Raw genomic sequence first — 12,811 nt, 5'->3', positions numbered from 1 at the left:
TTTAGCTTTAGACTTGCTGATTTGGGGATTGTATTCATTTGTTAACCAATGGGGAATGTTATTTTGTCTTGTGAGGCTGGGAACTTGGGGGGGGGGGGGGGTTCGAGAGAGTCAGGAGGAAGATGCCGAGGAAGGGGGACGTGCGCTGCACTGCTTGGTTGACTACTGGAGGTGGTCCCGGGTGCGAAGACGTGGAGGTCGGAGGCAAGTGACGAGGGGTGGTATGGTTCGATGGTTGAGCTCCAACAATGTGCACTAAACTGACTGAACTTTGATAAGTTGGCGCCTTTTGCTTTTTCTTTTCTTTCATATATCTTGTATTGCCTAGTACTCTTTTAGTTTTAGTAAACTCTTTAAAGTGTATTTCATAACGGTATTTGTTGTGGGTTTGATACTGTGTGCAGGCGCGAGGCATAAACTCGATTCTCACAGCACCTGCATGCACGGGAGGTGGGTTGGTGAGTGGCTGGATCTCCTTTTCCCCTAGACATATGCCCGCCTGTTGGGTAAGTGTTACATTTGTGGGCTGCTCGTCCCGGATTGGATTGTCAGGGGCTGTGGAATCGCGCAGGCAGCATGGAGGAATGGACAGAGATAAGATTGTTTGTTGGTGTGAATTTGAAGATGTACCAGTACAGTATGCATGCGTAGTGAGCGGAGTGGATTTTCAAGTTTCGGGTGATGTGTTAGTGCGGGGGTTGTTTGGTTAAAAGGTATTGGGCAGGTAGAATTGGTAGCTAGACGGTGTGGTAAAGAGGTGGGGTCTAGCTGGGTGTTGGTTCGTACGAGTGCTGAAGTCAGGACGGTGGAACTGCCGGCGACGGTCAGTGTACCGGGGGAGGAGGGGCCATGGGGGCTCCACTCCTACAAGGATGAGGCTGAGGAGACATTGGAGGAGGAGTTAGAGCTAGAGGTAGACCCCAGAGAGGTGCCCGGCACTAGTAAAGGGAGGTGGGAGGAGGGAGTCATGACTAAGCCCCGCTCCCCAGGTAGGGTGGAAGCCTCGGAGCTGGCAGCCACACTTCATTCCTTGGTGGGAGTGGCCGAGAGGCCACGGCTGAAGCTGGGGGTGTTCTCCAGAGCCAAGCCTACTCCGGACGAGGAGGTGGACTATGAGACCTGGATCGAGCATACGTACTTGATGTTAGAGGAGTGGCCAGGCTCGGAGGAGAAGAAGAGACAGCGATTGGTGGGAAGTTTGAGGGGTTTAGCAGCCAAAACCGTCCGGGAGTTGAAAGCTGAGAAGCCTGGGGCCTCAGTGGAGGAATGCCTAGAAGTTTTGGAGGGAGCGTTTGGGTTGTCAGGGGAACCCTGGCTGCTTTTAGCAGAGTTCCAACGCCTGGAACAACGGAGAGGGAAAAAGCTCTCCGAGTACATATTTAGGATGGAGGGGATGCTCTCGGGGCTGCGGCGCCGGGGGGTAGTGAAGGCGCCTGATGTGGCTAGCGTGAGGATGAGTCAGATATTCAGTGGCTCTCTGGAGGAGGATGAGGTGGCGTGGACTATCCGGCAGGCTTATAGGAAAGGCCCCCCTCCATCGTTCGGGCAACTGATTAGAGAGGTGTGGGGGGAAGAGAGAGCGTTGGGGCGGAAAAGGGGCTCGGGCCTACGGGAGCGATCCTCGGCGATACAGGAAATGATGGATGAGTGGAGGACTGACAACCCCCAGGGGAGTAGGGAGACCCCTCTGGAGGGGAAGGACAGGGGAGGTACCCACTCCCGGGGGCGGCCAGTGCAGTGGGCTGGGAGCGGGAACCGTCCTGGGAGAGGAGGGGCGGCAAGCAGCGTGTGCTTTAACTGTGGGAAAGAGGGGCATTTCAGGCGGGACTGTGGGCAGCCAAGGGTGTGCTATAGCTGTGGAGAAAAAGGACACTTTAGGTGGGATTGTGAGCGACAAGTAGCCCCGCGGAGGGCAAGCCCCCCTGCGACTAAGAAGGGAGAGGTGTCGGGAAACTTAGGAGAGGCTCAGTGAGGGAACGGACTGGAGCCTCCGGAGGAACACGTTCCCAGAGATCAGCCAGGGGACCACCGGGTGCCCACGCCTCTATTCCAGATAGGCTGGTAGGACCCCGTGCCAGTGTGTGTCTACGGATAGAGGGAGTTTACGCAAAATCTGTTCCTGATACGGGATCGCAGGTGACCTTATTGTACCGGTCTTTCTACAGCAAATATCTAAACTATTTGCCCGTAACCCCATTTGACGCCCTGCAGATTTGGGGTGTGAGCGAGGGTGACTACCCGTACGATGGGTACCTATTGGTGAGATTGGAGTTCTCGGAGGGCGATGTGGGAGTGTCCGAAGCTATTGAGACGTTGGTGTTGGTGTGTCCGGACCCGGTGGTGCTGCCCTCCTGGTGGGGACTAACTCCCCTGTGGTGCGACGGCTCCTGGGAGCTTGTAAGGAGAAGGGGGGGGGGGAACACTTTCTGGAGACCCTCTTGGTGCATCCAGTGTTTTGAGCGGTGTTCGCAGAAGGGGTTGCCTCCCAAGGGCTGGACCCGGAGTGTAAAGGAGGGACGGTGTGGTGTACGCAGGCGAGGCCCAAGGTGATCCGACCAGGGGAGGTAGCACTCGTGATGGGTACCCCCAGATTCCCCGGAGTGCTGAAGGACGAAGCCCAGTTAGTAGACGTCCCGGACGATCTTGAAGGGGAGACACGATTTCCGGCGGGGGCGCTGGTGAGGCCCGAAGTGCAGAGACCAGGGGTGGTACATGAGAGGCGTATAGCCGTAAGTGTCAGGAACACTAGGGCAAGAGAAATCACCTTTAAGAGGGGAATGCCGCTGGCACATCTGTTCCCGGTGACGATAATGTCTAGCACACCAGTGGGGACCCCTAACAGGGAGGGGTTGGAGTATCGAAGGGAGCTGACCGCTGAAGCCTTTAACTTCGGGGATTCCCCTGTGTCGCCAGAGTGGAAACGCAGGCTAGTGGAGAAGATGCTGAAGATGGAAGCTGTTTTTTCTCGGGGTGAGTTTGATGTTGACTGCTCCAAAAGCACTCGCCACACCATCCGGGTGACAGAGGACACCCTGTTCAGAGAGAGATCCCGGCGGCTGGCCCCGGCAGTTGTTGAGGACGTGCGACAGCACTTGTGCAAGTTGAAGGAGGCCGGAATCATAGCTGAGTCCCGAAGTCCCTATGTGTCCCCAATAGTGGTGGCACGGAAGAAGAATGGGCGAGTGCGCATGTGTGTTGACTACAGGACTTTGAATCGGCGAACTGTCCCTGATCAATGTACTGTCCCAAGAGTCGAGGATGCGTTGGCCTGCCTGAGTGGTGCGAAGTGGTTCAGTGTGCTGGATTTAAGAAGTGGGTATTACCAGACCCCGATGAGTGAGGGCAATAAAGAGAAGACAGCCTTTATCTGCCCACTGGGGTTCTTTCAGTTCGAACGAATGCCCCAGGGCCCCAGCCACCTTCCAGAGGCTCATGGAGAGAACTGTGGGGGATATGAATCTGTTGGAGGTGCTGGTGTACCTGGACGATTTGATAGTGTTTGGATCGACTTTGGAGGAACATGAGGAGAGGCTGTTGAAGGTGTTGGGCCGGCTTAATGAAGAAGGGTTGAAGCTTTCCCTGGACAAATGCCAGTTCTGCAGGTCATCGGTTCACTACGTTGGCCATATCATTTCGCAAGAGGGAGTGGCTACTGATCCAGCCAAGATAGAGGCCGTGACCACCTGGCCGAGACCACAGAAAGTGGGTGCTCTGCGCTCATTTTTGGGATTCTGTGGGTATTACTGCCGATTCGTGAAAGGATACGCCAAAGTGTGTTACCCGTTGACTCAGCTGTTGTGTGGCTATCCCCCAGTGGGGAAGAAGAGGACGGGGAACCAGAGGCAGGACGCTGGAGGATACTGGAACCCAGCGGAACCTTTTGGCTCGAGATGGGATGATCAATGTGAAGAGGCGTTCCGATCTTTGAAAAGGGCGCTGGCCCAGGCCCCGGTGTTGGCTTTTGCCGATCCCCAGAAGCCATATGTGCTGCACATGGATACCAGCCGAGAGGGTCTCGGGGCTGTTCCTGTACCAGGAGCATGGCAAAGCATTGAGACCGGTGGCGTTTATCAGCCGAAGTTTGTCGCCCTCTGAGAGAAACTATCCCACTCACAAGTCGGAGTTCCTGGCGCTGAAGTGGGCGGTGGTGGACAAGCTGGGCGATTACCTGTACGGAGCCAAGTTTGAGGTGAGAACGGATAACAATCCCCTCACTTATATTTTGACTTGGGCTAAGCTGGATGCCACAGGACATCGGTGGCTGGCGGTCTTGTCGGTATATGATTTCAGCCTGAGGTACCGCCCCGAAAGCAAGAATGTCGATGCGGATGCGTTGTCTCGTCGGGAGCCGGGGGAACAGGAGAGGGACGAGGAGTGGGAGAGTGTCCCTGCCCCTGGAGTGAAGGCAATGTGTCAGTTTGCTATCACCGTGAAGGCTGAGGGAAGAGGGAGGCTGGAGCGAGCCGTGGATCATTTGGGGGTTTTTGACGACGCCATACCCCTAGCTTACTGTGACCTGACCGCACTGGGGACTAAACAGTTGCCGGAACTGAGTCCGGGGGAAGTGGTAACTGCTCAGCAAAATGACCCGGGCATTGGCACAGTGTGGAGAGCGGTCGAGAAGGGGGATGTGGCGTTGGCCGAGAAGGCGAAACACCCATTTGTGCTTCTGTTATTGAAGGAGTGGTCTCGGTTAAAGTTAAAGAACCAAATCTTGTACCAGGTAACGGCGCCTCCGGACCAATCCCACTGTTGGCAACTGGTCCTGCCGGAGGAGTATCGGCAGGCTGTACTCCAGGCCTTACATGATGATTCTGGACATTTGGGGGTGGAAAAGACCTATGGATTACTCAAAGACCGGTTCTACTGGCCCCGGATGAGTGGGGAAGTCGAAGAATACTGTAGGGGATGCCGTCGTTGCATCCGGAGGAAGACCCTGCCAGCGTCGGCGGCTCCACTGTCGCACTTGCAGAGTGCGGGACCTCTGGACCTGGTATGTATGGATTTCCTGTCGATTGAGCCTGACACCAGCAACATCGCGAATGTCTTAGTCATCGCCGATCATTACACTCGCTATGCTCAGGCATTTCCCACTGAGGATCAGAAGGCGACGACAGTGGCGAAGGTGTTATGGGAGAAGTATTTTGTTCATTATGGCCTTCCCAGGCGAATCCATAGTGATCGGGGCGGGACTTTGAGAGCCGCCTTATCCATGAATTACTGACTATGCTTGGGGTTGAGTAATCCAGGATTACCCCTTATCACCCACAGGGAGATCCTCAGCCAGAGAGATTCAACAGGACCCTGTTGGATATGCTCGGGACACGAGATTGGGCCGAAAAATAAGCGGAGTTGTCATATTGGACATTTGGTTCACTGTTACAATTGTACTCTCAATGATGCTGCAGGGTACTCGCCCTATTATCTGATGTTCGGGCGGGAAGCGGGGTTGCTTATTGACTTGTGTTTTGGGGTTGAAGTGGGTGAATTACCCAGGAAGCCCTATCTAAAGTATGTGTCCGACATGACGAGGGAGTTACAGCGGGCGTATGAGTTGGCTGAGGCTGCGGCTACCAAACAAAATCAGAGGAATATGATGAGATTTGATCAAAAGGTGAAGTTTGCCCAATTATTGCCGGGCAACCGGGTCCTTTTACGGAATTTGGGACTCCCTGGTAAGCACAAGTTGGCAGATTGATGGGCGGCCAGCCCCTATGTAATAGAGAGCCAGATGCCAAATCTATCAGTTCACCGGGTGAAACCTGAGGATGGGAAAGGGCCTATCGAGGTACTCCATTGGAATCACCTGCTGCCCCTGGGCCAAGCGGTGCAGGTGGACAAGGAGCCAGAGAGGGAGGTTGCGCCTAGTACAAGGACTCTGTGAGGGCGCGGAGTGAGGGAAGAGCCCGCTGCTGAAGAGCGGGGACGGGTCCCTAACCCGGGAATGGCTACTGATTCGGAAGAGGACGACTCAGATGAGTGGCCCCTGTTCCCATTCGCTGGCGCTCCAGTACCAGAAGAGGAGGCTCCTGCCCCTTCCCATACTGAGTTGGGTGAGAGGAGGGAAGGTAGTGAGGGTCAGATGGAGAGGCAGCCAGTGTTGGGGGGAGAGAGGGTGGAACCTGAGCGTGAGCTGGTGGGTTCTCAGGTGAGGGGGGAACCCCGTGAGGGAGGGGGTGAGGGGCTGTCAGGTACACCTGGGGTGTCCGAGGCAGAGGGTTCGCAGGTGAAGAGGGAGCCCAGTGAAGTGGAAGGGTTGGCAGAAGGGGTACGGAGATCTCAGAGGAGTAGGCGCCCCCGCCCCCCAGAACGGTTGACATATGTGGTGCCAGGAGAACAGAGTGTGATTTCTACTGCTCTGGGTAGTTATGTCGCTGCTTTCTGCTCCTGAGTTGGGTTTTGTGTGTTGCAAGAAGCCTTGGGGAACTCTGGTAATGTCACGAGGGCATGACATTTGCTGGTGGGGGGGGGGGGGAGAATGTACAATGTGTATGTGACTCAAAATGGCTTCTTTGGCTTGTTAAGAGTAGGAATGCTTCTTTGTCTGATAAGTGTTCCTCTCGCAGTCGTTTAGCTTTAGACTTGCTGATATGGGGATTGTATTCATTTGTTAACCAATGGGGATGTTATTTTGTCTTGTGAGGCTGGGAACTTTTGGGGGGGGAGTTTCACGGGTTTTCGAGAGAGTTGGGAGGAAGACGCCGAGGAAGGGGGACGTGCGCTGCACTGCTTGGTTGACTACTGGAGGTGGTCCCGGGTGCGAAGACGTGGAGGTCGGAGGCAAGCGACGAGGGGTGGTATGGTTCGATGGTTGTGCTCCAACGATGTGCACTAAACTGACTGAACTTTGATAAGTTGGCACCTTTTACTTTTTCTTTTCTTTCATATATATTGTATTGCCTAGTACTCTTTTAGTTTTAGTAAACTCTTTAAAGTGTATTTCATAACGGTATCTGGTATGAATTTGATACTGTGCGCGGGCGCGAGGCATAAACTCGATTCTCACAGCACATGCGTGTACGAGAGGTGGGATTGGTGTGTGGCTGGATCTCCTTTTGCCTAGACATACCAGCCTGTTGGGTAAGAGTTACACACAGATCTGGCCCTCAGCAGGCTAAGGACTTCCTAGTTCATCCACGGCTGTTGATTCGGGTGTATGTGGCATGTTTTTGAAAGCACACGCTCATCCACACAGGTTTTAATGAAGTCAGTGACCGCTGTGACGTACTCACTCAGGTTCAAAGATGAACCCCTGAACACAGTCCAGTCCACCGATTCAAAGCAGTCCTCCCTTGTCCAAACCTTCCTGGTCCTCACTGCTGATGCTGCAGTTTTCAGTCCCTGCCTAAATTCGTGGTAGAATTACAGCCAGGTGATCAGTCTTTCCAGAGTGTGAGCATGGGACAGTATGGTAAGAGATCTTGATGGTGGTGTAACAGGACCCACCACATTCTGGTCTCTTTTCAATCCCTCTGACCTTAAGCCTCGGTTTTAGTTTTCCCTGGGGGCAGAAACCATATTCATCCACCCTGTCTGTGCCCTTTGTGGTTGTGTACACCTCTGTAAGCTTTTAGCATTCCCCCCCCCCCCCCGATTTTTTTTGTGGTGGAGGCCATTCAGCCTATCTAGTTTATGCTGAACAATCTCAATCTTATTTCCCCCCACCCTCACCCCCTCTTTCCCATCTACGCCTTCCAGATTCCAACACTTAGCCACACAGTGGGGAGGCAATTCACAGTGGCCGATTTATCCACCCACCCAAACATCTCTGGCAGGTGGGAGGCAATCGGACAACCTGTGGGGGGGTGGGGGGGGAGTGTGTAAAATCCCTATGCACACAGACGCAGAGAAACACTTGTGGCAGAGAAGCAGCACACGCATGCACACACGCACGCACACACATGCACACACTGAGACACACACACACACACACACACACACACACACACACAGACACACACACATGCACAGACACACACACACACACACACTTACACACACACACACACTGACATACACACATGCACACACACACTGACACACACATGCACAGACACACACACACACTTACACACACACACACACACACACTGACATACACACATGCACACATGCACACGCACGCACACACATGCACACACTGAGACACACACACACACACAGACACACACACACACAGACACACACACATGCACAGACACACACACACTTACACACACACACACACACTGACATACACACATGCACACATGCACACACACACTGACACACACATGCACAGACACACACTGACACACACACACTGACATACACACATGCACAGACACACACTCACACACACACACTTATACACACACACACGCACACACACACTGACATACACACATGCACACACACACTGACACACACACATGCACAGACACACTCACACACACACTTACACACACACTGACATACACACATGCACACACACACTGACACACACACATGCACAGACACACACTCACACACACACACTTACACACACACACTGACATACACACATGCACACACACACTTACACACACACACACACACTGACATACACACATGCACACACACACTGACACACACACATGCACAGACACACACTCACACACACACTTACACACACACACTTACACACACACACTGACATACACACATGCACACACACACATGCACTGACACACACACACGCACAGACACTTACACACACACACTGACATACACACATGCACAGACACACACTGACGCACACACACTGACGCACACACACTGACACACACACACTGACGCACACACACTGACGCACACACACTGACGCACACACACTGACACACACACACTGACATACACACATGCACAGACACACACTGACACACACACAGACACACACTGACGCACACACACTGACATACACACATGCACACACACACACACGGGATGTTGGTGTGGCCAGCTGAGCCAGCGTTTATTGCCCATCCCTAGTTGCCCCTTGAGGAGGTGGCGATGAGCTGCCTTCTTGAACCGCTGCGGTCCCCGAGGTGTAGGGACACCCTCAGTGCTGTCAGGGAGGGGATTCCATGATTTTGACCCAGCAACGATGAAGGAACGGTGATATGTGTCCAAGTCAGGATGGTGAGTGACTCGGAGGGGGATTTCCAAGTGCTGGTGATCCCAGGTATCTGCTGCTGTTCTCGTGCTTCTAGATGGTGGTGGCCGTGGGTCTGGAAGGTGCTGCCTGAGGAACTTTGGTGTGTTGTTGCAGTGCATCTTGGAGATAGTACACACTGCTGCGACGGTCCATCGAAGGTGGGGGGATTGGATGCTTGAGGAAGGGGTACCAATCAAGAGGGCTGCCTTGTACTGGGTGGTGTCAAGCTTGTTGAGTGTTGATGGAGCTGCACTCATCCAGGCGAGTGGCGAGTATTCCATTACACTCCCGACCTGGGCCTTGTGGGTGATCAGCCACGATCACATTGAATGGCGGTGCTGGCTCAAAGGGCCGAATGGCCTACTCCTGCACCAACTGTCTATTGTAGATGGTGGGCAGGCTTTGGGGAGTCAGGAGGTCAGTTGTACCCACAGAATTCCTAGCCTTTGACCTGCTCTGGTAGTCAGTTTCCTGTCGATGGTAACCCATGTCGATGTTGATAGTAGGGGATTCAGTGATGGTTAGAGCCTCTCCTGTTGGAGATGGTCACTGCCTGGCACTTGCGTGGCTCGAATGTTACTTGCCACTCGTCAGCCCAAGCCTGCTTGGGTCCGGGTCCTGCTGCATTTGGGTATGAACTGCTTCACTATCTGAGGAGTCACAAATGGTGCAGCACATTGTGCAGTCATCTGTGATCATCTCCACTTCTGACCTTATGATGGAAGGAAGGTCATTGATGAAGCAGCTGAAGATGGTTGGTCCCAGGACACTTTCCTGAGGAACTCCTGCGGTGATGGCCTGAGAATGAGACGATTGACCCCCCGCCACCACAACCATCTTCCTTTGTGTCAGGTCTGATTCCAACCAGTGGAGGGTTTCCCCCCTAATTCCCATTGACTCCATTTTTAGCTGTAGTCCCAGTCCAGTAGCCCTGTCCCGTAGGACCCGGCCAGCTCAGTCTGTGGCGGTACTACCAGGCCACTCTTGCTGATGGACATTGAAGTCCCCACCCTGAGTACAACCTGTGCCCTTGCCAGCCTCAATGCCTCCTCCAGGTGCTGCTCAACATGCAGAGGTACTGATACATCAGCCGAGGGAGGACGGTACGTGGTAATCAGCAGGAGGTTTCCTTGCCCGTGTTTAACCTGGTGCCACGAGACTTCATGGGGTCCAGAGTCGACGTTGAGCGTTGCCAGGGCAATTGGCTCTCTGCTGTACGTCACTGTGCCAGTACATACACAGGAACGGTGAGGCTGGGGTCCAGAATGTTCACTGCGAGGTCTGATTCTGTCAGTACAGCTACGTCAGGCTGTTGCTTGCCTCAGCTAGTCTCTGAGACAGCTCTCCCAACTTTGGCACAAGTCCTCAGTTGTTAGTAAGGAGGACTTAGCAGGGTTAACTGGGCTGGTTTTGCCGTAGTCGTTTCCAGTGCTAGGTTGATGCCCGGTTATCCATCTGGGTTCATTCCTTATTATTTTCTGTTCAGCAGTCGGATACAACTGAATGGCTTGTTAGGCCGTTTCAGAGGGCATTTAAGGTTCTGGAGTCACATATCAGCCAGACCAGGTAAGGACGATCTTAAAGGACATTAGTGAATCCAATGTGTTTTTACGACAATCGACATGGTTTCACGGTTATCAGATTTTTTTTTGGATTTAAATTCACCATCTGCCGTGGTGGGATTCGAACCCGGGTCCCCAGTGTATAACGGGATCCCCCCCGCCCCGGAGAGATACTCGAGCACGGACAGACAGACAACGCACCCACTCACACTCCCCAGCCGTCCTTGAGGCCGGTGGTACGAGCTGTTAGTCTTTTGTATCTTTTGCCTGATGGGAGAGGGGAGCAGGGAGAACATTCAGGGTGAGTGGGATCTCTGATTAGGCAGCGAGAGGTGCAGAGAAAGCCCATGAGGTTTCTGCCAAGGGCTCGGCTGTGTCCACAACTCTGCATGTTCTTGCAGTCACGGGCAGTGGTTCACCCACTCAGAATGCTTTTTATGGTGCGTGGATAAAATATCGGCGTGGGACGACGGGGCGTGCCAAGTTTATTTAGCCTCCTTAAGAAGTCGAGGCCCTGGTGACCATTCTCAGCCGTGGTGTTAACATAGTTGGACCAGGACAGGGGGTGTTCATGTCTAGGGACTCAACTCTCTTCGACCTCAGTGCCACTGACGTAGACAGGAGCTTGCAGACTTCCCCCTCCCCTTTCTGCAGTCAACGACCGGCTCATTTGTTCTGTTGACATTGAGGGCAAGGAGGTGATACCATGTGGCCGAGCTCTCTGTCTCCTTCCTGCAGCCCGACACTTCATTATTTGAGGTACTCCTCGCTACGGTGGTGTCGCCTGGAAACTTGTGGATGCAGTCAGAACTCAATCTGGTCATGCAGTTACGCGTGTACAGGGAGCAGAGTACAAGGTTGAGGGCACAGCCTTCGTGGGGCACTAGTGTTACGAGTAATCATGGGGGGGGGGTGTTGCTGCCTACCTTTCCTGGTGGCCCGTCTGTTGGTGGGAAGTCGAGGATCCATTTGCAGGGAGAGGTGCTGACTCCCGAGGGTCGGGAATTTACTTGGAGCTGTGGTGTGGAAAGTGTAGTTGTACTCTGGCACGCGATGTAGCTTCCGGAGAAAGAAAGGAAAAGTTCACAGAACGTTTGTTTGTTCTTATCAGTTGGATAAGAACCTAGTTTTTTTTTTCAATATTTACATTGTGAGGAACAGCAGAGGAGTAAGGACCTGCAACAGGCAGAGAGCGCGGGGCAACGCTGTAAGTGCCGGGTGATATGAACCCCGTAACTAGGTCGCTTACCAGCATAGATAGAGAGGCCCGTTGAAGTCTGATGGTACTATTTTTAAAAGTCTTTATTCATAAAAGGGCAAAAAAATAAAATTAATACAGACATTCAGATAAAATACGTCGTCAATACTCAATTGAAAAACGCGGGTATAATAATAATCATCAATTAAGCAATAGCTCTATCGTTTGTCTAGGGCAGGGGTCAGCAACCTTTACCACTGAAAGAGCCACTTGGACCCGTTTCCCACAGAAAAGAAAACACTGGGAGCCGCAAAACCCGTTTGACATTTAAAATGAAATAACACTGCATACAATGTTTTGTTTTGCCTTTATGCTATGTATAAACAAACTATAATGTGTTGCATTTATGAAATTGATGAACTCCTGCAGAGAAAATGAAATTACATTTCTGCATGCAACAAAAACATTTTGAACTCCAAAAAAAAGACGTTGGGTTGAAGGTTACTTTTAAGTAAAATACTCAACGTCTATTTGAGTCCTTCTTGTATTTATGAAAAACGCCAAACTTAAATTTGCCGCCAGCAGCAAAAATAACGTCAGCCAGCTGTCAACCTGAAAAATAAAAGGACTATTTCACTGAACAATGAAAACATATGAATATACGTAAAATAATAGGCAATTAAAATATTTATCATACTTGTTCAGGTTGACTCACACCTGACAATGCAGTCGTATTCAGTAGGGATGGATCGATGCCTAGGGGAGTGACCGGGAAGGATAATGAGTTTTTTTCCTCTCTGAACTCACAGAAGCGTTTCCCAAACGATGTTTACATTGCGATGATTGCAGAATGTAAATACTCCGAATTTATCATGT

The 12,811-nt window shown here is 52.4% G+C and overlaps 1 protein-coding gene across 7 annotated transcripts in view; it reads left to right on the top strand.

Moving 5' to 3' along the window:
• dhrs1 (dehydrogenase/reductase (SDR family) member 1) overlaps positions 1-12,811 on the top strand; it is a 57,884-nt gene that overhangs the window by 1,610 nt on the left and 43,463 nt on the right. The window contains exon 2 of one of the 7 annotated variants that reach the window (XM_059951480.1): positions 10,665-10,741. The exons of 5 other annotated variants lie outside the window; for them this stretch is intronic. The gene's annotated coding sequence lies outside the window, so the exon portion shown is untranslated. Of the gene's footprint in view, positions 1-10,661; positions 10,742-12,811 lie in introns of all 7 variants that reach the window. One more of the 7 variants, XM_059951479.1, reaches the window with a different exon arrangement.

The sequence above is a fragment of the Hypanus sabinus genome, chromosome 26 (assembly GCF_030144855.1).
Source record: "Hypanus sabinus isolate sHypSab1 chromosome 26, sHypSab1.hap1, whole genome shotgun sequence".
In the NCBI taxonomy this organism is placed as follows: Eukaryota; Metazoa; Chordata; class Chondrichthyes; order Myliobatiformes; family Dasyatidae; genus Hypanus; species Hypanus sabinus.
Note: the sequence above shows the minus strand (reverse complement) of the source record. Positions and strands in the feature narration are given on the sequence as shown.